We start from the raw sequence: 24,900 nt of genomic DNA on the forward strand, positions 1-24,900 counted from the left end.
TGGCACAGAGGCAGAGTTGCCAATATTTATCTCCCACTAATTATTTGTTTTTAAAAAGGGAGAATGTACCCAAAAATAAAAAAATGGCCAAGTATTACACAGTGGTTTTCGGTGCCACACAATGAGAGACAGATGCCACACACAGGACTGGCACAGAGGCAGAGTTGCCAATATTTATCTCCCACTAATTATTTTTTTTTGAAAATGGAGAATGTACACAAAAATAAAAAAATGGCCAAGTATTACACAGTGGTTTTCGGTGCCACACAATGAGAGACAGATGCCACCCACAGCAATGGCACGGAGGCAGACTTGCCAATATTTATCTCCCACTAATTTTTCTTTTTTTGAAAAGGGAGAATGTACCACCCCCAAAAAAATGGCCAAGTATTACACAGTGGTTTTCGGTGGCACACAATGAAAGACAGATGCCACACACAGCAATGGCACGGAGGCAGACATGGCAATATTTATCTCCCACTATTTTTTTTTTTGAAAAGGGAGAATGTACCCCCCCCAAAAAAAAATGGCCAAGTATTACACAGTGGTTTTCGGTGCCACACAATGAGAGACAGATGCCACACACAGGACTGGCACAGAGGCAGATTTGCCAATATTTATCTCCCACTAATTTTTTTTTTTGAAAAGGGAGAATGTACCCCCCCCAAAAAAAAATGGCCAAGTATTACACAGTGGTTTTCGGTGCCACACAATGAGAGACAGATGCCACACACAGGACTGGCACAGAGGCAGAGTTGCCAATATTTATCTCCCACTAATTATTTTTTTTTAAAAGGGAGAATGTACCCAAAAATAAAAAAATGGCCAAGTATTACACAGTGGTTTTCGGTGCCACACAATGAGAGACAGATGCCACACACAGGACTGGCACAGAGGCAGAGTTGCCAATATTTATCTCCCACTAATTTTTTTTTTTTAATAGGGAGAATGTACCACCAAAAAAAAAAAAATGGCCAAGTATTACACAGTGGTTTTCATTGCCACACAATGAGAGACAGATGCCACACACAGGACTGGCATAGAGGCAGAGTTGCCAATATTTATCTCCCACTAATTATTTTTTTTTGAAAAGGGAGAATGTACCCAAAAATAAAAAAATGGCCAAGTATTACACAGTGGTTTTCGGTGCCACACAATGAGAGACAGATGCCACACACAGGACTGGCACAGAGGCAGAGTTGCCAATATTTATCTCCCACTAATTTTTTTTTTTTGAAAAGGGAGAATGTACCCAAAAATAAAAAAATGGCCAAGTATTACACAGTTGTTTTCGGTGCCACACAATGAGAGACAGATGCCACACACAGGACTGGCACAGATGCAGAGTTGCCAATATTTATCTCCCACTAATTTTTTTTTTTGAAAAGGGAGAATGTACCCAAAAAAAAAAAAAGGCCAAGTATTACACAGTGGTTTTCGGTGCCACACAATGAGAGACAGATGCCACACACAGGACTGGCACAGAGGCAGAGTTGCCAATATTTATCTCCCACTAATTATTTTTTTTTGAAAAGGGAGAATGTACCCAAAAATAAAAAAATGGCCAAGTATTACACAGTGGTTTTCGGTGCCACACAATGAGAGACAGATGCCACACACAGGACTGGCACAGAGGCAGAGTTGCCAATATTTATCTCCCACTAATTATTTTTTTTTGAAAGGGGAGAATGTACCCAAAAATAAAAAAATGGCCAAGTATTACATAGTGGTTTTCGGTGCCACACAATGAGAGACAGATGCCACACACATGACTGGCACAGAGGCAGAGTTGCCAATATTTATCTCCCACTAATTTTTTTTTTTTGAAAAGGGAGAATGTACCCAAAAATAAAAAAATGGCCAACTATTACACAGTGGTTTTCGGTGCCACACAATGAGAGACAGATGCCACACACAGGACTGGCACAGAGGCAGAGTTGCCAATATTTATCTCCCACTAATTTTTTTTTTTTGAAAAGGGAGAATGTACCCAAAAAAAAAAAAATGGCCAAGTATTACACAGTGGTTTTCGGTGCCACACAATGAGAGACAGATGCCACACACAGGACTGGCACAGAGGCAGAGTTGCCAATATTTATCTCCCACTAATTATTTTTTTTTTTAAAGGGAGAATGTACCCAAAAATAAAAAAATGGCCAAGTATTACACAGTGGTTTTCGGTGCCACACAATGAGAGACAGATGCCACACACAGGACTGGCACAGAGGCAGAGTTGCCAATATTTATCTCCCATTGATTATTTTTTTTTGAAAAGGGAGAATGTACCCAAAAATAAAAAAATTGCCAAGTATTACACAGTGGTTTTCGGTGCCACACAATGAGAGACAGATGCCACACACAGGACTGGCACAGAGGCAGAGTTGCCAATATTTATCTCCCACTAATTTTTTTTTTTTGAAAAGGGAGAATGTACCCAAAAAAAAAAAAATGGCCAAGTATTACACAGTGGTTTTCGGTGCCACACAATGAGAGACAGATGCCACACACAGGACTGGCACAGAGGCAGAGTTGCCAATATTTATCTCCCACTAATTATTTTTTTTTGAAAAGGGAGAATGTACCCAAAAATAAAAAAATGGCCAAGTATTACACAGTGGTTTTCGGTGCCACACAATGAGAGACAGATGCCACCCACAGCAATGGCACGGAGGCAGACTTGCCAATATTTATCTCCCACTAATTATTTTTTTTTGAAAAGGGAGAATGTACCCAAAAATAAAAAAATGGCCAAGTATCACACAGTGGTTTTCGGTGCCACACAATGAGAGACAGATGCCACCCACAGCAATGGCACGGAGGCAGACTTGCCAATATTTATCTCCCACTAATGTTTTTTTTTTTGAAAAGGGAGAATGTACCTCAAAAAAAAAATGGCCAAGTATTACACAGTGGTTTTCGGTGGCACACACTGAGAGACAGATGCCACACACAGCAATGGCACGGAGGCAGACTTGGCAATATTTATCTCCCACTAATTTTTTTTTTTTAAAAGGGAGAATGTACCCCCCCCCAAAAAAAAATGGCCAAGTATTACACAGTGGTTTTCGGTGCCACACAATGAGAGACAGATGACACACACAGGACTAGCACAGAGGCAGATTTGCCAATATTTATCTCCCACTAATTGTTTTTTTTTAAAAGGGAGAATGTACCCCCCCCCAAAAAAAAATGGCCAAGTATTACACAGTGGTTTTCGGTGCCACACAATGAGAGACAGATGCCACACACATGACTGGCACAGTGGCAGAGTTGCCAATATTTATCTCCCACTAATTTTTTTTTTTTGAAAAGGGAGAATGTACCCAAAAATAAAAAAATGGCCAAGTATTACACAGTGGTTTTCGGTGCCACACAATGAGAGACAGATGCCACACACATGACTGGCACAGCGGCAGAGTTGCCAATATTTATCTCCCATTAATTATTTTTTTTGAAAAGGGAGAATGTACCCAAAAATAAAAAAATTGCCAAGTATTACACAGTGGTTTTCGGTGCCACACAATGAGAGACAGATGCCACACACAGGACTGGCACAGAGGCAGAGTTGCCAATATTTATCTCCCACTAATTATTTTTTTTTGAAAAGGGAGAATGTACCCAAAAATAAAAAAATGGCCAAGTATTACACAGTGGTTTTCGGTGCCACACAATGAGAGACAGATGCCACCCACAGCAATGGCACGGAGGCAGACTTGCCAATATTTATCTCCCACTAATTATTTTTTTTTGAAAAGGGAGAATGTACCCAAAAATAAAAAAATGGCCAAGTATCACACAGTGGTTTTCGGTGCCACACAATGAGAGACAGATGCCACCCACAGCAATGGCACGGAGGCAGACTTGCCAATATTTATCTCCCACTAATTTTTTTTTTGAAAAGGGAGAATGTACCTCAAAAAAAAAATGGCCAAGTATTACACAGTGGTTTTCGGTGGCACACACTGAGAGACAGATGCCACACACAGCAATGGCACGGAGGCAGACTTGGCAATATTTATCTCCCACTAATTTTTTTTTTTGAAAAGGGAGAATGTACCCCCCCCCAAAAAAAAATGGCCAAGTATTACACAGTGGTTTTCGGTGCCACACAATGAGAGACAGATGACACACACAGGACTAGCACAGAGGCAGATTTGTCAATATTTATCTCCCACTAATTGTTTTTTTTGAAAAGGGAGAATGTACCCCCCCCCAAAAAAAAATGGCCAAGTATTACACAGTGGTTTTCGGTGCCACACAATGAGAGACAGATGCCACACACATGACTGGCACAGTGGCAGAGTTGCCAATATTTATCTCCCACTAATTTTTTTTTTTTGAAAAGGGAGAATGTACCCAAAAATAAAAAAATGGCTAAGTATTGCACAGTGGTTTTCGGTGCCACACAATGAGAGACAGATGCCACACACAGGACTGGCACAGAGGCAGAGTTGCCAATATTTATCTCCCACTATTTTTTTTTTTTTGAAAAGGGAGAATGTACCCCAAAAAAAAAAAATGGCCAAGTATTACACAGTGGTTTTCGGTGCCACACAATGAGAGACAGATGCCACACACAGGACTGGCACAGAGGCAGAGTTGCCAATATTTATCTCCCACTAATTATTTTTTTTTTTTAAAGGGAGAATGTACCCAAAAATAAAAAAATGGCCAAGTATTACACAGTGGTTTTCGGTGCCACACAATGAGAGACAGATGCCACACACAGGACTGGCACAGAGGCAGAGTTGCCAATATTTATCTCCCACTAATTATTTTTTTTTGAAAAGGGAGAATGTACCCAAAAATAATAAAATGGCCAAGTATTACACAGTGGTTTTCGGTGCCACACAATGAGAGACAGATGCCACCCACAGCAATGGCACGGAGGCAGACTTGCCAATACTTATCTCCCACTAATTATTTTTTTTTGAAAAGGGAGAATGTACCCAAAAATAAAAAAATGGCCAAGTATCACACAGTGGTTTTCGGTGCCACACAATGAGAGACAGATGCCACCCACAGCAATGGCACGGAGGCAGACTTGCCAATATTTATCTCCCACTAATTTTTTTTTTTTGAAAAGGGAGAATGTACCACAAAAAAAAATTGGCCAAGTATTACACAGTGGTTTTCGGTGGCACACACTGAGAGACAGATGCCACACACAGCAATGGCACGGAGGCAGACTTGGCAATATTTATCTCCCACTAATTTTTTTTTTTGAAAAGGGAGAATGTCCCCCCCCCCAAAAAAAAATGGCCAAGTATTACACAGTGGTTTTCGGTGCCACACAATGAGAGACAGATGACACACACAGTCCTAGCACAGAGGCAGATTTGCCAATATTTATCTCCCACTAATTGTTTTTTTTGAAAAGGGAGAATGTACCCCCCCCAAAAAAAATGGCCAAGTATTACACAGTGGTTTTCGGTGCCACACAATGAGAGACAGATGCCACACACAGGACTGGCACAGAGGCAGAGTTGCCAATATTTATCTCCCACTAATTATTTTTTTTGAAAAGGGAGAATGTACCCAAAAATAAAAAAATGGCCAAGTTTTACACAGTGGTTTTCGGTGCCACACAATGAGGGACAGATGCCACCCACAGCAATGGCACAGAGGCAGACTTGCCAATATTTATCTCCCACTAATTTTTTTTTTTGAAAAGGGAGAATGTACCCCCAAAAATGAAAAAATGGCCAAGTATTACACAGTGGTTTTTGGTGCCACACAATGAGAGACAGATGCCACACACAGGACTGGCACAGAGGCAGAGTTGCCAATATTTATCTCCCACTAATTTTTTTTTTTTGAAAAGGGAGAATGTACCCAAAAATAAAAAAATGGCCAAGTATTACACAGTGGTTTTCGGTGCCACACAATGAGAGACAGATGCCACACACAGGACTGGCACAGAGGCAGAGTTGCCAATATTTATCTCCCACTAATTTTTTTTTTTTTGAAAAGGGAGAATGTACCCAAAATAAAAAAATGGCCAAGTATTACACAGTGGTTTTCAGTGGCACACAATGAGAGACAGATGCCACACACAGGACTGGCACAGAGGCAGAGTTGCCAATATTTATCTCCCACTAATTATTTTTTTTTGAAAAGGGAAAATGTACCCAAAAATAAAAAAATGGCCAAGTATTACACAGTGGTTTTTGGTGCCACACAATGAGAGACAGATGCCACCCACAGCAATGGCACGGAGGCAGACTTGCCAATATTTATCTCCCACTAATTATTTTTTTTTGAAAAGGGAGAATGTACCCCCCCCCCAAAAAAAAGGCCAAGTATTACACAGTGGTTTTCGGTGCCACACAAGTAGAGACAGATGCCACACACAGCAATGGCACGGAGGCAGACTTGCCAATATTTATCTCCCTGCAGGTATCTCAGAAAAGTATGGCAGGCAGCTATAAAAAGGACTGCTGCACACAAAAGTGTGGACAAACACACAAGATAGCTGTGCAGAAAGGAAGGAACAACAGGATTTGTGCTTTGAAAAAAGCAGTTGGTTTGCACAGCGGCGTACACACAGGCACAGCAACGCAGCTATCAGGGTCTAGAGCCTTCTAGTGCAGCCCAATGAGCTACAGCGCTGAGGAAAAAAAAATGTAGCTTCCACTGTCCCTGCAAACAAAAGGTGGTGTTGGACAGTGGAAATCGCTACAGCACAAGCGTTTTGTAGCTTTATGTACCCTGCCTATCACTATCCCTGCTTCTGAAGAAGCGGCAGCAACCTCTCCCTACGCTCAGATCAGCAGCAGTAAGATGGCGGTCGGCGGGAACGCCCCTTTATAGCCCCTGTGACGCCGCAGAAAGCAAGCCAATCACTGCAATGCCCTTCTCTAAGATGGTGGGGACTGAGATCTTTGTCATCACGCTGCCCACACTCTGCGTCCACCTTCATTGGCTGAGAAATGGCGCTTTTAGAGTCATTGAAACGCGACTTTGGCGCGAAAGTCGCGTACCGCATGGCAGACCCCACACAGGGATCGGCTCGGTTTCATGAGACGCCGACTTTGCCAAAAGTCGGCCACTTATGAAAATGAACGATCCGTTTCGCTCAACCCTAGTCAGTATCATGCAGGGGAAGAAGTACCCACCATCAGAGAAAAACCTCTGGTAACACCACCTTGAACGTATCATAAATTATAACCTAAACTTTAAAATCTAATATTAACGCAATGAAGTTGAGAAAGTAAAAATAAATGAAAAATTCATTCTGAACTGCATGCGCTATTCCATGGTGTGGCCAGTTTAACAAGCTCAAATTGGTGGGTTCTCCTTAACTTGTCTTACTCTGTAAGGCAACTCTAATATTCATGGCAGAATGTAAGTGGCTCCTACCTAAGCAGTGAAGTCCACATCTGTTTAGAGGAATTAAAGAATAACTAAACTTTCTTATTTTTCATATTTAGCAGGCACCTGAAATATCTACAGATCAGCAAAGTCTCAGTCCTGAGACATTAACACAGGAGCTGTGCACTTCTTGGGTTCTATTGTATGATCTGAGGGATCTCAGGACCTAGAACCCCACCGATCAGCAGGTACCTTAATTGCCTGCTAAATATGAAATATTAGAAAGTCTAGAGACTTTTTAAAGAGTTATTATTACAGATAATAACTCTTAGACTATTAAATAAAATAAAACCCAAAACACAGGCCAGCACCCCTGTATTGTACATTCAAGGTTGTGCCCCCTCTTACACTACTTACTGCAGTGTTTCAACATATTATGGGCCCGATTCATGAAAGCTTTTACTACAAAATTTTGGCGTGAAAGCTTTGAAAAGTCACAAAATGTTGGCTTTAAAATTTAGCGACTTATGGCTTTCTCACGCAAATTGAAATGAATTGTGGCAGGACAGGGGTAGGAAGAATTGCTTCTCAAATTCATGATGAGTGGCGCATGTGGGCACATGCCACTGGGCACATGCCACTTTGCACATGCTCCTGAGTCATTGAGAGGCTATTAAGAGGGGTATCTGACTCCAACCTGCCCCCTCTTCAAGACTGGTGTGAAAATTGTCAGTCTTGATGGATCGAGCCAAAGTTTTTATTCCACAGTCTACCTGTAAAAGCCTGTTTTAAGATGTTGGTTTCATTAGAAGATGGTTGAGAATTCAGTCAGACAATCTCATCCACAATATGGTGCTTGGAAAAACATGCAGCACATGAAGATAAATCCACAACACTAAGCTTGGGAAAATACACTCACCGGCCACTTTATTAGGTACACCATGCTAGTAACGGGTTGGACCCCCTTTTGCCTTCAGAACTGCCTCAATTCTTCGTGGCATAGATTCAACAAGGTGCTGGAAGCATTCCTCAGAGATTTTGGTCCATATTGACATGATGGCATCACACAGTTGCCGCAGATTTGTCGGCTGCACATCCCAAAGATGCTCCATACAAGGCAGGATGGATCCATGCTTTCATGTTGTTTACGCCAAATTCTGACCCTACCATCCGAATGTCGCAGCAGAAATCGAGACTCATCAGACCAAGCAACGTTTTTCCAATCTTCTACTGTCCAATTTCGATGAGCTTGTACAAATTGTAGCCTCAGTTTCCTGTTCTTAGCTGAAAGGAGTGGTACCCGGTGTGGTCTTCTGCTGCTGTAGCCCATCTGCCTCAAAGTTCGACGCACTGTGCGTTCAGAGATGCTCTTAGGCCTACCTTGGTTGTAACGGGTGGCGATTTGAGTCACTGTTGCCTTTCTATCAGCTCGAACCAGTCTGCCCATTCTCCTCTGACCTCTGGCATCAACAAGGCATTTCCGCCCACAGAACTGCCGCTCACTGGATTTTTTTTCTTTTTCGGACCATTCTCTGTAAACCCTAGAGATGGTTGTGCGTGAAAATCCCAGTAGATCAGCAGTTTCTGAAATACTCAGACCAGCCCTTCTGGCACCAACAACCATGCCACGTTCAAAGGCACTCAAATCACCTTTCTTCCCCATACTGATGCTCGGTTTGAACTGCAGGAGATTGTCTTGACCATGTCTACATGCCTAAATGCACTGAGTTGCCGCCATGTGATTGGCTGATTAGAAATTAAGTGTTAACAAGAAGTTGGACAGGTGTACCTAATAAAGTGGCCAGTGAGTGTAAGTAAATTGTGACACTTAATGATGTAAATGCACAAAAACTCTTTTTTGTATACATACACACAGCAAAGAATTAGGTGGGGAAATAGAAGGCAACAAAGAAGATACTTAGGACAAGCAGGTCTCCTGCAGGAAACTGGAGTGAAACCTGCGTAGATAACACACTTGGGGATAGTCATTGCATGTTCTATGGCATTTTTGTTAATACCTGAATGCTGCAGAGCTATCAGATGACTTTACTACTATTATTTATGGAATCAAATTTTTGTTTGACCCATAGATTTCTCTTTGATGAATAGGAAGTTGATCTCTACAAAGCCATTTGCTACAGACATCTGCATATATTATACATGGATAAACCAGAAATACTATTTCTCTGGTAGGTGAGTAACAATTGCACATTAGACAGCTAGGTTTTAGTGTTAATGTTAATCTTTCAGTAGAATACTGACCTATTATGTAAGTTATTGTACACATGTACAGATTTCTTGGTTAATCCACTTTGTTGGACGGTCCTACTCTTGCTTTATTTCCCAAACAAGTTTTGAAAGCTATAAGTGCCCAAATTTATGCTGAGGCTGTAGCAAACTTCAGCAAGTGGAAAATAGAGCATTGAAACCTTAACTAATTTGGTTATTAAAAGGAATCTGTCTTCAGAACCAAGGGCGGTATTAATCAAACACTGCGAGATTATGGCCAGTATGTCTCAATCTGAAATGCTGCACACATTTTGTGACTTTTGGCTTTTTCATGCCAGTTTCACCCAACTGCACCAAAATGAGCAAAGCTTGGGCGAGAAGTGGGTGTGGGAGGGGCATGACACCACGGCTCAACTAATTCATGACTAGATTTGATGTACCTTACTTTTGAAATCTTACTACAATTAATGACTGGAGTAAGATTGGTGGTGAGGTGCACACGCCACTTTTCAGACACACCTTTCACTTTTCAATCTTGATGAAGGGGCGGGTCTGACTCCAACTTGTCCCCTCATCAAGATTTGATGAATTTAGGTCTCAATGTCTTGGTTGATATATCTGATGCAGTCCTTTCACAACTTATCCCCACCCCAGCTCCATTTGACTGACCCATCTCTCCCCACATGAGAACCACTATTTAAGCGGGCACCATCCACTAACAAAATATATCACGGGGATCACCGGATGCATATGCAATTGACTAAACACTCTATGAGAAAAAAAGACTGCATCATAGGAATGGGATCACCACAACACAATTAACAAAAGTATAACAAATTTTATTAGAACCACACCACAACAACAACTGTAGTAAAAACAATTAAAAACACCCATAAACAATGGGAAATAAGGGTCCATATGATGCAAAGTACAATACCATAACAGCATGTTAGGGTCTCATCATTCTGATTAATACCGGCTCTTATAGTAGTGGGAGAAAGAGGCAAGTGTCAATGAAACACAGGTCCTAGGTGCTAATACACAAATGTAACCTATTTATACATTCCAAATAGTAGGAGAAAGGCACATATTAATATAGATTACAGCCCCTATGTGCATGCTGTGTCACCTGCAACACTGTGCTTGACCACTTATCCTAATCAACATAAATATAAAGCAAAAATAATTTATGCAAGCCGGTGACAAAATGCTGAACACTACCCAGGGGAAATAGCTGGGATCGGCTAAGAGATGGAAAAGGGCCACCCAGCATAGACCCCCCTTCCCACACAAAGAGCAAATAAGCGGCTGAATAAAGACCCGACCCTACAGCTGTAGGGTCGGGTCTTTATTCAGCCGCTTATTTGCTCTTTGTGTGGGAAGGGGGGTCTATGCTGGGTGGCCCTTTTCCATCTCTTAGCCGATCCCAGCTATTTCCCCTGGGTAGTGTTCAGCATTTTGTCACCGGCTTGCATAAATTATTTTTGCTTTATATTTATGTTGATTAGGATAAGTGGTCAAGCACAGTGTTGCAGGTGACACAGCATGCACATAGGGGCTGTAATCTATATTAATATGTGCCTTTCTCCTACTATTTGGAATGTATAAATAGGTTACATTTGTGTATTAGCACCTAGGACCTGTGTTTCATTGACACTTGCCTCTTTCTCCCACTACTATAAGAGCCGGTATTAATCAGAATGATGAGACCCTAACATGCTGTTATGGTATTGTACTTTGCATCATATGGACCCTTATTTCCCATTGTTTATGGGTGTTTTTAATTGTTTTTACTACAGTTGTTGTTGTGGTGTGGTTCTAATAAAATTTGTTATACTTTTGTTAATTGTGTTGTGGTGATCCCATTCCTATGATGCAGTCTTTTTTTCTCATAGAGTGTTTAATCTCTCCCCACATGTGCACATAGGTAGAGACCTGTCAGTCAATGGGCTCGGTGCGATGAGAAGCCAATCACACAAGTCTAGTCCACTGAGACACTTAATCACCAGCTGTGGTTTAGTCAGCAATATTCTGATCACTGAATCACTTTAAAGGGGTTGCACACTATTGGACAACCCAAGCTTATTCAATTCAGCTCCCCAGTTAAAATCAAAACAATGGGTACTCACATCCGAGGTAGTGCGATGTCGGCACCATTGCTCCTGGAGGGTGATGTTAGATTAGGCTCTGATGAAATAGTGAAGACTGCTCATTGGCTGTAGTGAGCATGTGACACAACAATTTCATATCACCCACGAGAACAGCAATGCTAACATCACTGGAATGGTGACACTGCAGGAAGTGAGTTTCATTTGTATTTTATCTATTTGGGGTCCTGAATCGTTTCAGTGTGGGCTGTCCAGTAATCGACAACTCCTTTAGTATAATAAGCATTGTGATTATGTCAAGTGAATAGTATAAAAAGAAAGCACTATGACAGTTTACAGAGAGAAGTATGAATACATTGTTGAAATCAGACGCCACTGAGACATATAAAAATGTTATGATAGCTGCTGACAAAAAGGGGTAGGAAAGGTATATTTACAAGGAATTTTGTAGACTAGAGAGAAGCTTATTGTAGAGTTTCCTTACTGGTATTTTATTCCAAAGCTGCTTAAATCAACTACCTGCCCTCCTGGAACTTTCTGTGTGGCAGGCATGAGCTAGGTTACCGAGCCCCTTTCTTGCTATCTTGATTGGATTTTTCATCCACTGGTTTGCAGTGCTTTGTCCCATTTGCAGGAAATGGTGACATTTCTCAGGGATATTAAGGAGTTATCATAGCAGCAGGAATTTTAATTGGCTGTATAATTGCATCCCTCTAGATACAGGGGTGCAGGCTGTCAGTTGTCAAATGGGAAAGTATACTAACAATGGAGAGGCTGAATTGATTTTTTTGGGTGACATTGCTATTTGTTCTAAGGCACAATTCTTTCCAATATGATGATTGCTGATACACCCAGTTGGCAATGAGGCTCAACTTTTGCAGTTGTGCTCAAAACTTTACATACTCGGGCAGAATTTTTGTTTTCTTGACCATTTTTCAGAGAATATGAATGATAAGATAACACCAAAACTTTTTCTCCACTCATGGTTAGTGGTTGGGTGAAGCCATTTATTGTCAAACTACTATGTTTCCTCTTTTTAAATCGTAATTACAACCCAAAACATCCAAATGCCCTGATCAAAAATCATATTTGGTGATTGGTATCTACGAACTCATAATGATCTATGGAATCATATTGGCAGGTCAGTTTTAGCATTTGGTGAACATGGTAAAAAAAAATACAAAAAACAGTTGTGCGATTGCACTTTTTTGCAATTTCACCGTACTTGGATTTTTTTTCCTGTTTTCAAGTACATGATATAGTAAAATCAATGGTGTTGTTCAAAATTACAACTTCTGCAAAAAGCAAGCCCTCACATGGCCATATTGATGGAAAAATAAAAAAGTTATGCCTCTGGAAAGAAGGGGAGCGAAAATCAATTTTGCAAATCCCGTCCCAAGTTTCTTTGAGTCTTACTTGAAAGTAAGATTTCCCTATTGGGTATATTTTTTACAGGATTTTCCTTATGATAATAAGGTTGAAGAATCACTTGGTTAAAGCAAACACCTGCTGTTTTTTTGGGTGAAGTCATAACATGTTTGGAAGTTGCTCGGAGATCTCGGCTCGTCATTGAGTCGAGGTCTGAATCTACACATGTGCGCCATTTTGCTGAAGATCATCGGATGTCAATATGTCCATTTTGCTAAAGACCACTGGGAAATGAATGTGCACAAGCACTGCACATGGCAAGGGTGGTACTTTCACAAACTTTTAAAAAAAGAGGCTCATACAAACTCACTTCTAATGTGAATTAAACAAGAAGCAGGATGCAAATTTCTTCCCTACAGGTATCTATTAAATCAGTATATTAGCACCATTGTTGCCATACCTTTATTTTAACATACTAAATCATTTTAACAGGTTCCTTTTAAAGTTAGAGAAAAAAAAGAGAAAACTACACATATGAATGATAAAATATAAATAGATGAATAAATGTTGAGGACAAAGGAGTGCAGGAGAAATGGGATTAGAACCCAGGTAGGGCCAGTAAATAGGAGGCAGAAAGAGAACATTTATTTGAGGGGCCACCTGGGGAAATAAAAACAAAGAAAATTATAAAGTAAAAATAATCAAAGAAAAAAAAGAAACTATACATATAAATGATAAAATATAATTGATTATAGGACAAAGTGTAGAGAGAAAGGAGTGAAATGATTGAAGTGCAGGAGAAATGGGATTAGAACCCAAGATGAACCCAGTGAATAGGAGCAATCTGATTATTAGGAAGTGGGTCTTCCATACTGTTCGCCTATGCAGTGAATGCAAGGGCTGCCAAAAATTTGGACCTACTCCAATGCCCCTTGGAAGAGACATAGAGGAGGGCGTCATGAAAAAAATGTTCCCATTATTAGGAAGTGAGTCTCCCATAGTGTTTGCCTATGCAGTGAGGCAGTGGCTGCCAAATATTTGGAGGAACTCCAATGCCCCTTGGAAGAGATGTAGAGGTCAGAGGGCTTCATGAAAACAATGTTCCTTTTATTAGGAAGTGGGTCTCCCATGCTGTCTGCCTATGCAGTGAATGAAAGGGCTGCCAAAAATTTGGACCTACTCCATTGCCCCTTGGAAGAGATGTAGAGGAGGGCCTCATGAAAAAAATGTTCCCATTATTAGGAAGTGAGTCTCCCATAGTGTTTGCCTATGCAGTGAGGCAGTGGCTACCAAATATTTGGAGGAACTCCAATGCCCCTTGGAAGAGATGTAGAGGTCAGAGGGCTTCATGAAAACAATGTTCCCTATATTAGGAAGTGGGTCTCCCATGCTGTCTGCCTATGCAGTGAATGAAAGGGCTGCCAAAAATTTTGACCTACTCCATTGCCCCTTGGAAGAGATGTAGAGGAGGGCCTCATGAAAAAAATGTTCCCATTATTAGGAAGTGAGTCTCCCATAGTATTTGCCTATGCAGTGAGGCAGTGGCTGCCAAATATTTGGAGGAACTCCAATGCCCCTTGGAAGAGATGTAGAGGTCAGAGAGCTTCATGAAAACAATGTTCCCTTTATTAGGAAGTGGGTCTCCCATAGTGTTTGCCTATACAGTGAATGTAAGGGCTGCCAAAAATAAGGAGGCACTCCAATGCCCCTTGGAAGAGATGTGGAGGAGGGCCTCATAAAAAAATGTTCCCATTAGAAAGGAGGGGGTCTTCTATACTAGTAATACCCATGCACTAAGTGTAAGGGCTGACAAACATTTACTTCTGGGTGGTATACATGAACATACTGTATAACAAATTTTTTTAACGGGCATCATCACGGTCACCCTGATGGTATGGTGGTGGAGGATGAGGAGAAGGAGGAGGACAATAGCAAATAGCTAAAACCAGGAAGTGTATACCCATGTGTGGGTTTGAAGAGGTGCATGGGAATATACCTTCCAAAAAAAGACACTGGATTTGAGTTTATGTTACGCTGCTATCATTCAGTGGTGTTGAGAAGTCTGGCCCAATACAGCCCTTGATTGTTTTTATAAGAGTCAGCCTGTCAGCATTTTCAGTTGACAGGCGGATGCGTTTATCAGCTATAATTCCACCAGCAGCACTAAAAACCCGCTCTGACAAAACGCTAGTGGCAGGGCAGGCCAGGACCTCCAAAGCGTACAGATCCAGTTCATGCCACGTGTCCAGCTTGGATACCCAATAATTGTAAGGCACAGATGAATCGCGGAGGACGTTGATGAGGTCAGCAAGGTAGTCCCTCAGCATCTTCCCAAACTTTGCACTCCTTGTGAGAGTACCCTTGTGCCTCAGCACCTGTGCAATCGGAGGGTCTGAGAAAACTCTCCCAGAACTTTGCCAGTGTTCCCCTGCCTCTGCTGGATTGGAGTTGTGTCTCTCTGACCTGTACTCCTTGGTTGTCCAACGAACTGTGACCTCTGCAGCCAGCGTTTTCATGGGAATTTTTTTTAATAATTCTGCAACAAGGGCCTTCTGATAGAGCCCCATTTTAGTAGACCTGTCCACCTTGGGAATAAGAGATAGAAAGTTCTCCTTGTAACATGGGTCTAGAAGTGTCACCAACCAGTAACGACTGTCACCCAAAATTTTGAGAACGCGAGGGTCACGGGAAAGGCAGTGTAACATAAACTCAGCCATGTGTGCCAGACTGCTAACAGGCAAGACTTACTTGTCCTCACCAAGAGGATGACTGACCATTATCTCCTCCTCCCTGTCATCAGGCCATTCATGCTGAACAGATGGTATGACGGTTGTGCAGGTAGTATCATCTATAAAGCGCATGAAACTAGCTCCTGTTCTTCCTCCTCCTCCTCTTCCTCATTATCACCCAATCCATGTTGGGATGAGATGAGGCTGGGCTGTGTGTCATCACCCTGTATGGTTCCTTGCTCCATCTCATCGTGCTCTGCCTGCATTCTCTTTGATTGTGAGCAGAGAGCATTTCAGAACACAGAGAAACGGGATGATGATGCTAATTATGGTGTCATCGCCGCTCACCATCTTGGTGGAGTCCTCAAAGTTTTGGAGGATGGTACATGTTGTTAGAATCTGTTTAGTTTGCTACTATCTGCCATTTTCTTGTGGAGTTCTGGCTGCTGGTCTTTTTCCTCTGGTGCTGGGTTTGTCTTGGGTCAGGTGTTTGTTTCACTCTTTATTAACCACCACCTGCCTCCCAGTCCTTGCTGGACAACAGTGTTAATCTGCTGGAGTTCTAGCTTGGTGCTTTGCTTTGTGTTCTGTGTGTGTTATTTGTACAGTACGGGTACCTCCGGTTCTGCTAGCCTTAGTTTCTGTTTTCTATTGGTTTCTGCAGCCTGTTCTGTGTTTTATACTAGGAGGTGACCCGTTTTTGTACCCAGTCCTTAGTTCTTTTAGGGAACCCCTTCCCCTTATCTATAGGTCTTCGCTTGAGATTAACCTAGGATCGTCGGTGGGTCTATTCGCAAGGAATAGGTCGTCCACTTCATCGTAGGGTCGTAGGGTTTCAGCCTAGTCATAGTGCAGGGTCAGTTTTCCCCCTTCTACCTTGGTCCTGTGTTGCAGATCCGTAACACATATGTCTGACATCCATGTCCACTTCTGTGGTCTAATGTGTGGAGTCTGAACTGAATACCGACCACCTTGTTGATTCTGGTAGTCAACAACTGCCCTCTTCTGCTCACAGATCCTTCCCAACATCTGCAGTGTAAAATTCTAATGCGTGGGGACATCACACACCAGTCGGTGAGCCGTAAGCTGCAAACACTGCATGGCAAGGGCTGTGGAAGATGTAGCTGACTTTCTAAAATGGGCACATAGGCTGCGTACTTTGGTAATCAGATCCGGCAGCTCCGAGTAGGTTTTGAGAAACTGCTGAACCATGAGGTTAAGCACATGCATCATGGTACATGCTATGTGGTACGTGTGTGAGCTCACCTCACCTCAGAGCCACCACCAGGTTCCGGCCATTGTCACATATGACCATGCCTGACTGCAGGTTCAGTGGTGTCAGCCACAGATCTGCCTGCTCTTTCAGAGCTGTCCACAACTCTTCAGCATTGAATAAACCATAGAAAAAAACCACGATCAAAAAACACCCAGAAAAAATAAATAGAAAATGCTAAATATTTTATTAAATATTTCAAGGTATTTGGCAAAAGGGAAAAGGATCAAAGCCAAGTTGCACATGTAGGAAACACAGGGGTACACACAAGTGGGTAAAAAATGGGAAACATTGAATGAGGTTTACATTCAATGAATTGCTACAAGTGTAGGCTCAAATGCATATTATACTATCCCAAATAGGCCTGCATAGATTATAAGGCAAACATTCATTTATAGACTTATATGTATATAATAAAGTCACAATATTACATTACATAGTTACCTGTGCAGGCTATTAACCAAACCTATGGGGTGCACCCACCCCGACGTGCGTTTTGGCGCGATGGCCTTTTTCTTCAGCATTGTGCAGTTTGTCACCTAAGCATATTAGCTTCAGCATTAGCTTCAGCACAGCTTGTTGCCGCTTTGCTGAGGCAGTGCTGCAGTACTTCCAGCTTGTAATTGATCTGGTCATTTCAGAGATGGAGGCTGAAGAGGAGGAGGTGTAGGAGCTGTAGACTGTGGAGGCAACACTGATTGACCTAGGGCTGACAATCCTCAGCATCGTGAGGACTTGTTCCATCACAAGGTCCGACTGGGTCCCGGCTTCCACTATGTTAACCCAGTGTGCCGTCAGCGAGATATACCGTCCCTGCCCACAAGCACTTGTCCACATGTCCGTGGTTAGGTAGATTTTCCCAGTAACTGCATTGTGGAAGGCATGGCTAATGTTGTGGGACACATGCTTGTGTTATGCAGGGACTGCACACCGGAAGAAATAGTGGCGGTTGGGGACCGAGTATCTTGGGACGGCCGCCACCATCAGGTTGCAGAAGATTCTATCTCCACGAGCCTAAAAGGCAACATTTCGAGGGCAAACAGTCATGAAATGTGGGAATTTAGTAGTGTGACCTGTGGGGCGCTGGCTGCATATTTGCGCTTGCATTCCAAGAACTGGGGTTTGGACAACCGAATGCTGCACTGGGACAAGGATGTGGATGTGCTTGCTAATGGTGCTAGTTGAGTGTGTGCAACGACAGGTGCAGGGCAGGAGGCATCTTCGCATGCACCATGGACAGGAGTTGGCTTGCACGCACAACAGCGGAAGAAGCAGTGGTGTCAATCGCAGACACTGTTCCTGGACCCTGGGGTTCGGCCCACAAAGTCGGATGCTTTGCTGCCATACTCCTGATCATGCTGGTGGTGGTCAGGCTGGAAGTTTTGCTACCCCTGCTGATGCTGTTCTGGTACGTGGTGCAAATGTCCTTTTTGGGGTTATTTACAGAGTCTTTAAAAAACAACCAGACTCAAGAAGACTTAATAGTTGCACTGGCAACTTCCGTTGTGTTGGTGTTACAGGGAACGGTTGCCCGCCTTCTGTCTGTGACCACCACACTGCTCCTTCCTGCCTGTTGGGCTCCTATGCCTCCCTCCCCCTGTGTGCTGCTGTCCTCGCTCTGCATGTCCTCCTGCCAGGTTGGGTCAGTTGCTATATCCTCCACCACCTCGTCTTCCACTTCCGCACCTTGGTCCTTCTCCTGACTTTCTGACAATTGTGTCTCATCATCGTCCACCTCTTGTGACAAATTTCCCACCGTCGCCTTAGTGTGACCGTGGCTGCTCAAATATTTGGGCATTGCTACATGTGATTGGAACACCCCCACGTAAGGGCAATGGGGTACTCGGTACCGGGTCCTTCGGTTCGGGGAATGTCACGGTGGCCCGACCCGGTCCGTGGCCCTTTGAGGGACGTCCAATAAAGAAAAGAGTTTTTATGGTTCTGGGAAAGGTATTTAAAGGGTTAGTTCATGACGCCACCTGTGGTATTCGGTCAGGGTGACCGACGCTGCTTAGGGGTCCGCTGGGGTGATGTTATGGCAGCTAGATGGTATACCTTCCACAGGTGAAGTGTGTCCCCAGGGTTTCCCAGAAGTGTAGATGGTGATGGTGGATAATGTAAGATGCAGTGAATAACGAGGACACAAGGTTGCAGTCTCTTTACCTTTACTGGAGGCTTCAGCATCCACAGTCCAGGGTACAGACCACAGGCAAGGCAGAGTCCAGTCGGTCCAAAGGCAAATCCAGAGTCCCCTTATCCAGGTGGAAATCAGTAGCCTTCCTCTAGCGCCTATGTGTTGTAGTACCTCCCTGCTGAGCTTCTCGGTAAGGTCCTCACAACTATTGTAGATGTTCTAGATGTTATATCTTCCTCTCTGTCCCCCAGATGGTATGGATAGGACAAACCCGTATGACTGGTGGCCTGAGGCTTTTTACAGGGACCCTAGAGATGCCCCAGCCCCGACAAGTTGCCACCGTGCCTCCTAGGTATATGGTCGGGCAGCCAACGTGGAATTGACTGTCCTGCCAGTCTCTGGAGCAAGGCTTGGAGACGGTTGCTCCCTCAGTGGTCCGGCCACCAGCTTCTGCGCCTCAGAAGACTCCCCCGGAAGAAGGCTTACGCTGCCGAAACGCGCGTAGGGGATCTGGCACCATCAGATCTGAGGTAATGTAGTTTGTTACTGCTAAATGGATTTTTCTGCCACACTAGAGATATGGTACTATATGTAACATGCCACTGGGCGAAACTGGGCGTAACAAGCCGTTGGTATATGGGATATTTATATGTGTGGCAAGAGGGATATTGGTATCTATACGTGCCTCAGGTCTATGGTGCCATTTATACTGGTACACATCACCATCATTGTTGTCTTTTGTAACTTTTTTTGTCTCTTAATAAAATTTGGTATCTTTTGGTATTTTGAGGTCTGATTCGTGCTTATTTTTTATAGGTTATATATTTATTTGTACGGGACCGTTATGGTTGTAACATCTCCTGACGGGCACAGGGGTTAATGTTTGTATTGAACCTGTGTTTTTGTTTGTCTTATTGGTTAAAGCCTCAGAAGGAGGTAGCCTTTTACAGGGCAGAACTCCCTCTGGTTTCCTCTCCTTGTGCCTTGACTTCGTTTCTCACCTGCTACAATACAATTCTCTTCGTGTCCTTCCTTAGGATGCTGCCACATGTGGGGCAGGTGCAGCTTCGTGTCTCTCTCTATCTAGGCCTCTGACAGGATCCCACCCCTGTCAGGGACCTCTCTGTCTGCAGCTCAGATGTTCCTCCTTTTCCCCTGTCTGCCTGACAGGATGTTGCCTGGGCAAAGCCCAGTCAGCTTCTGACTAACCTTCTATCCATCCCACCAGTTTTACCTAATTGTGAGGAGTGCCCTAGTAGATAGGAGCAAGGCTCCCCCTGGTGGACGGGAGTGTGAAGTGTGTTGTACGGTTTGTGATACCTGGTAGGAAGATCTCCTTTATTGCATTCAGACGTAACATCACTCCCCCTGGTGGAACAACGACATTACTGCAAAGACCAGAACTCTGGGGCGCTGCACGATCACTTCTTACTCCTTTCAAGTGGACCGGGCGAGAGGCCAAAATCTATGGAAATGGAAAAGTGAACAGCTCCTTGGAGTGTCCAAGTGTGGGAACAGGGCACTCGGCATGGTGCGAGGAAGGAGGATCAGGGTGAGAAATATACTGCCAAGACTCACGGCTACTGAGACTTGACCGTGTGGAAGACAGGGTGATGGTGTTGGTGGCAAAATGACTGGAAGCATTATCCGCTATCTAACCAACAACCTTTTGACACTGCTCTGGGTTCATGAGTGGTGTGCTGCTGCGGTCCCCTAGTAATTGGGTCAGGGATGTCAGGCGAGCATGCTCGCTCATCACTAGTGTGATATACAGTACAGACCAAAAGTTTGGACACACCTTCTCATGTAAAGATTTTTCTGTATTTTCATGACTATTAAAATTGTACATTCACACTGAAGGCACCAAAACTATGAATGAACACATGTGGAATTATATACAGCACTTAACAAAAAAGTGTGAAACAACTGAAATTATGTCTTATATTCTAGGTTCTTCAAAGTAGCCACCTTTTGCTTTGATGACTGCTTTGCACACTCTTGGCATTCTCTTGATGAGCTTCAAGAGGTAGTCACCTCAAATGGTCTTCCAACAATCTTGAAGGAGTTCCCAGAGATGCTTAGCACTTGTTGGCCCTTTTGCCTTCACTCTGCTGTCCAGCTCACCCCAAACCATCTCGATTGGGTTCAGGTATGGTGACTGTGGAGGCCAGGTCATCTGGCGTAGCACCCATCACTCTCCTTCTTGGTTAAATAGCCCTTACACAGCCTGGAGGTGTGTTTGCGGTCATTGCCCTGTTGAAAAATAAATGATGGTCCAACTAAACGCAAACCGGATGGAATAGCATGCCGCTACAATATGCTGTGGTAACGATGCTGGTTCAGTATGCCTTCAATTTTGAATAAATCCCCAAGAGTGTCACCAGCAAAGCACCCCCACACCATCACACCTCCTCCTCCATGCTTCACGGTGGGAACCAGGCATGTAGAGTCCATCCGTTCACCTTTTCTGCGTCACACAAAGACACGGTGGTTGGAACCAAAGATCTCAAATTTGGACTCATCAAGCCAAAGCACAGATTTCCACTGGTCTAATGTCCATTCCTTGTGTTCTTTAGCCCAAACAAGTCTCTTCTGCTTGTTGCCTGTCTTTAGCAGTGGTTTCCTAGCAGCTATTTTACCATGAAGGTCTGCTGCACAAAGTCTCCTCTTAACAGTTGTTGTAGAGATGTGTCTGCTGCTAGAACTCTGTGTGGCATTGACCTGGTTTCTAATCTGAGCTGCTGTTAACCTGCGATTTCTGAGGCTGGTGACTGGGATAAACTTATCCTCAGAAGCAGAGGTGACTCTTGGTCTTCTTTTCCTTGGGCAGTCCTCTTGTGAGCCAGTTTCTTTGTAGCACTTGATGGCTTTTGCTACTGCACTTGGGGACACTTTCAAAGTTTGCCCAATTTTTCAGACTGACTGACCTTCATTTCTTAAAGTAATGATGGACACTCGTTTTTCTTTACTTAACTGCTTTTTTCTTGCCATAATACAAATTCTAACAGTCTCTTCAGTAGGACTATCAGCTGTGTATCCACCAGACTTCTGCTCAACACAACTGAGGTTCCCAACCCCATTTATAAGGCAAGAAATCCCACTTATTAAACCTGACAGGGCACACCTGTGAATTGAAAACCATTCCCGGTGACTACCTCTTGAAGCTCATCAAGAGAATGCCAAGAGTGTGCAAAGTAGTCATCAAAGCAAAAGGTAGCCTTCAGTGTGAATGTACAATTTTCATAGTAATGAAAATACAGAACAATCTTTAAATGAGAATGTGTGTCCAAACTTTTGGTCTGTACTGTAGTAGGGAAGAATGGTGTATTTTGCTTAGGTATATACATTTTAAACCAAAAAATGAGTGAAAAGGACAAAACAATGGGGACTAAAATTGTATAAATACGAAATCATTTACAAGAAAAAACCCCAATAATAAACAATACATAGATTAAAATCAAGGAAAATTAAGAGGAACTTTGAAGAATATATTAATTGAACGCAAGACCATCTATATACCAATTACTTAGTATAAAACATTGTTATGTATGAAGTTAAGAAACTGGAATATTAATACAAATATGTATTAAAATAACAGTCAGAAGGGTATTGAAACACATAAGTAAGGGAATTTGCGGCCCTGTAAAGTTACTGTACAGAGATAAAATTGTCATGATCCGTTCCAGGGTTTATTCCTGTCTGCCCTTTTTCTGGGCGGATCAAGTCAAGGGTTAACTTTGCTCTGCCTCATTCTGGCTTCAGGTTTGCTATTTAGCTCCCATGAATCTTGCTGGCAGTGTCAGTTATAGTTCTGCCTTCGGTGAGTGAACCTGACTCTGGTAACCATTGATTTGTCCTGCTGTGATCCCTGACTTGCCCCGTGTCTGTTGTCCTCTGTCTGCCCTTTTCCCAGTGTTTCTCTGTTTCTCGGTTATATTATCTGGTTTCTGACTCAGCCTGTATGCGGACTTGTTTCTGATTTCTGTATTTGCCTTATCCACTTTCGACCGTTGCTGAACCCCCTGGTTTGCTCCTGACCACATATACTTCTTACTCCTTTTTGTACTTTGCATCTGAACAGTTTCTGACTTGGCTTGTTTGACCACTTGGTGGTGCCCGTGTGGCTGCTCTGTGGAGTTCTCTGTGTATGCAGTCTCACTTCTCTCTCAAGCTCCCTTTATTGGAGGTTGCGTTACACTGCACTGCAGCAGTAGGCCAAAAATATGGTGTGGACATAATCAAAATAATAATTAAATTAAATAAAAATCTCAGTATTTTTATATGGTTTAAGGGTGATATTTATTTTTTCTTCAGGGTTTACATAGGGGTTGGAATCAAGTGAAGTTGATTTTATTGGTGTGATGGAGATCAGCATTCTTAACGTGACCAAAAGGGCAATGCTGGGATAAACCATGCTCCATAAAACCATTTACAATATAGGCCCAGTGGGAATCTCATCTTCGGCGCAGTGTCTGGGTTGTCCTATCCACATACTAAAGGCCACATTAGTAACTTTTAGCTGGTTAGGAATTACATAATCCTCCAATTGTGCTATCTGTTCCCCACATGTAGATATTTCTTCATTACGTCCACATTAAAGGGAACCTGTCACCCCCAAAATCGATGGTGAGTTAAGCCCACCATCATCAGGGGCTTATCTACAGCATTCTGTAAAGCTGTAGATAAGCCCCTGATGTTACCTAAAAGAGGAGAAAAAAAGGTTAGATTATACTCACCCAGGGGCGGTCCTGTCCGGAGCCTCCCATCTTCATTCCATGACATCCTCTTCTGGTCTTCACGCCGCGGCTGCGGCACAGGCGTACTTTGTCTGCCCTGTTGAGGGCAGAGCAAAGTACTGCAGTGCACAGGCGCGGGACAGGTCAAAGAGGCCCGGCGCCTGCGCACTGCAGTACTTTGCTCTGCCCACAACAGGGCAGACAAAGTAAGCCTGCGCTGCAGCCGCGGCGTGAGGACCAGAAGATGACGTCATGGAATGAAGATGGGAGGCTCCGGACTGGACCTGAGACACCCATCGGACCCGGACCGCAGCGGGACCGCCCCTGGGTGAGTATGATATAACCCGTTTTTCTTCTCTTTTAGGTAACATCGGGGGCTTATCTACAGCATTACAGAATGCTGTAGATAAGCCCCTGATGACGGTGAGCTTACCTCACCATCGATTTTAGGGGTGACAGGTTCCCTTTAATATACATCTTTTTAGTTGCTGTTCTTACATGAAGCAACACTTTGGATCCATTCTTAATTAAACCAATTATTTGGAGTATTTAAAGATTCTTGAAGAATTTGTGGTGAAGCTACTTATAAATTAAAGTAATGATATTTGACCTGCTCATTAAGGTATCAGATATAGGCCCCAATTTATGAGGGTGTTACTTGCATAAAACACATTTAAAGGTAACAATTTTTTTGCAAAACAAGAAGTTGAGGAAAAAGTTTGCAACTTCTGGTGTTTTCATACCAATTTCTGCCACTGCTGCCAAAGGCACCAAAGCATGGGCAGAACAAGGCGTGGTAAAGCCCACCTGAAAAAATTATCAAAATGTGTGGCGCAACTTGCGCTAGAAATGTTACTCCAGTTCTTGACTACAGTAACATTTCTGGCAATGTGCATGCAATGAATTGAGCACATTTTACAGTACTACTGCATGCCCGTCCATTAAGACTTGTATCTATTACACCAGTCTTTAGGAATCAAGCCCAAAGTCTTTAAGTGATCATGGAATG

The sequence above is a fragment of the Ranitomeya variabilis genome, chromosome 4, assembly GCF_051348905.1.
Source record: "Ranitomeya variabilis isolate aRanVar5 chromosome 4, aRanVar5.hap1, whole genome shotgun sequence".
Taxonomy (NCBI): Eukaryota; Metazoa; Chordata; class Amphibia; order Anura; family Dendrobatidae; genus Ranitomeya; species Ranitomeya variabilis.